The following is a 2,500-nucleotide window of genomic DNA, read 5'->3' as shown; positions in this document are numbered from 1 at the left end:
ACGTCTGCACAACTGCGATACAAACCACCAGCGAGAACCGCTGGGGCGACCGAGCAGCAGACGGCGTCGCGGCGCCGAGTGCCGGGCGGCGGCGCATCCTCAACGCACACAGTCCTCAATCGGACCAGCACACTGCAGATGTCCACCGCGCTTCGCACCGGGCCGGCGAGGACCCACTTTGGCTGCACGGCGCCGCGCGCAGGGTGCCCCGGCGCGCAGCTGCGCCGCCTGCCGCGTCCGTCGGCCGGCGCGCCTGCCACTGGGCGCCCCCACCAGCCGGCTGTAGCGCGTGCGCCCACGCACCGCGCGGCCAGCACGCCGGGCGGCCCCCCCTCACCGGCCGGGGACAGTCCCACCCACCCACAGCCGCGTATCGCTTCACACCCAGATTCACATTCACGTTCGTTGGTATGGTGGGGACCGCTTCGTAGCTGTACCGATCGTTGCCCTCACAGATGTACCTCCAGCAAGGACAACCGCACCACAACGGGTTACCAGTTGTTCATTTGCGTAACGTCACCAGTAAACGTACACGTCCATCCCCGTTTGCAAAGTCAACTATTATTGCATGCCTGCCTGTCAGGTGTCAAGACACACTACATCCGCTCACATCCACGCAACAAAATGTGCCCGACTAGAGGGCACGTGGAAGGTGCCCCCGTACGTATGCGATGTCCACTGCGCGACCAACTGTCAACCGGCCTCTGTAGCATGTCGCAGATGTGGAACGCGGGGCACCGTGCTATCACATTGTGTGAGAAGAGACTACTACGTCTGCATACACGCGCCACTACATGAACAGACGGCTCATGCTGATCGCCATCCACTGCGTCCATTACTCCCACACGTCTCTATGGCGTACCACACTGCAATGCAGCTGTTATGGGGAGATGACACGTAGCTGTGTACACAACATTCTGAGCGGGTTGCGGTTGGACAATACATTACTGTAACGTGTCATATGCCAATTACAGAGCAGGGTAAGGCACAACTTGGGTTAGGTTAAGGCACAACTTGGGTTAGGTTAAGGCACAACTTGGGTTAGGTTAAGGCACAACTTGGGTTAGGTTAAGGCACAACTTGGGTTAGGTTAAGGCACAACTTGGGTTAGGTTAAGGCACAACTTGGGTTAGGTTAAGGCACAACTTGGGTTAGGTTAAGGCACAACTTGGGTTAGGTTAAGGCACAACTTGGGTTAGGTTAAGGCACAACTTGGGTTAGGTTAAGGCACAACTTGGGTTAGGTTAAGGCACAACTTGGGTTAGGTTAAGGCACAACGTGGGTTAGGTTAAGGCACAACGTGGGTTAGGTTAAGGCACAACGTGGGTTAGGTTAAGGCACAACGTGGGTTAGGTTAAGGCACAACGTGGGTTAGGTTAAGGCACAACGTGGGTTAGGTTAAGGCACAACGTGGGTTAGGTTAAGGCACAACGTGGGTTAGGTTAAGGCACAACGTGGGTTAGGTTAAGGCACAACGTGGGTTAGGTTAAGGCACAACGTGGGTTAGGTTAAGGCACAACGTGGGTTAGGTTAAGGCACAACGTGGGTTAGGTTAAGGCACAACTTGGGGGTAGATTGCGGTGCAAATTGCGTTACATTGCGGTGCAAATTGCGTTACATTGCGGTGCAAATTGCGTTACATTGCGGTGCAAATTGCGTTACATTGCGGTGCAAATTGCGTTACATTGCGGTGCAAATTGCGTTACATTGCGGTGCAAATTGCGTTACATTGCGGTGCAAATTGCGTTACATTGCGGTGCAAATTGAGTTACATTGCGGTGCAAATTGCGTTACATTGCGGTGCAAATTGCGTTACATTGCGGTGCAAATTGCGTTACATTGCGGTGCAAATTGAGTTACATTGCGGTGCAAATTGAGTTACATTGCGGTGCAAATTGAGTTACATTGCGGTGCAAATTGAGTTACATTGCGGTGCAAATTGAGTTACATTGCGGTGCAAATTGAGTTACATTGCGGTGCAAATTGAGTTACATTGCGGTGCAAATTGAGTTACATTGCGGTGCAAATTGAGGTAGGTTAAGGTGCAACACAGGTTAGGTTAAGGTGCAACATAGGTTAGGGTGCAAGATGGGTTAGGTTAAGGTGCAAGATGGGTTAGGTTAAGGTGCAAGATGGGTTAGGTTAAGGTGACATAGGTTAGGTTAAGGTGACATAGGTTAGGTTAAGGTGACATAGGTTAGGTTAAGGTGACATAGGTTAGGTTAAGGTGACATAGGTTAGGTTAAGGTGACATAGGTTAGGTTAAGGTGACATAGGTTAGGTTAAGGTGACATAGGTTAGGTTAAGGTGACATAGGTTAGGTTAAGGTGACATAGGTTAGGTTAAGGTGACATAGGTTAGGTTAAGGTACAAACTGGGTTGTGTTATGGTACACATTGCGTTGTAGTACAGTACACGTTAGGTTTGGGTACGGTACACAATGTGGTATGGGATGGCGTGTTGTGGGGGGGGGGGTGAGGTTCGTTGATATCGACCGTAG

This window comes from Schistocerca cancellata, unplaced genomic scaffold (assembly GCF_023864275.1).
Source record: "Schistocerca cancellata isolate TAMUIC-IGC-003103 unplaced genomic scaffold, iqSchCanc2.1 HiC_scaffold_349, whole genome shotgun sequence".
Lineage (NCBI taxonomy): Eukaryota > Metazoa > Arthropoda > Insecta > Orthoptera > Acrididae > Schistocerca > Schistocerca cancellata.
This window is presented reverse-complemented; position numbering follows the sequence as displayed.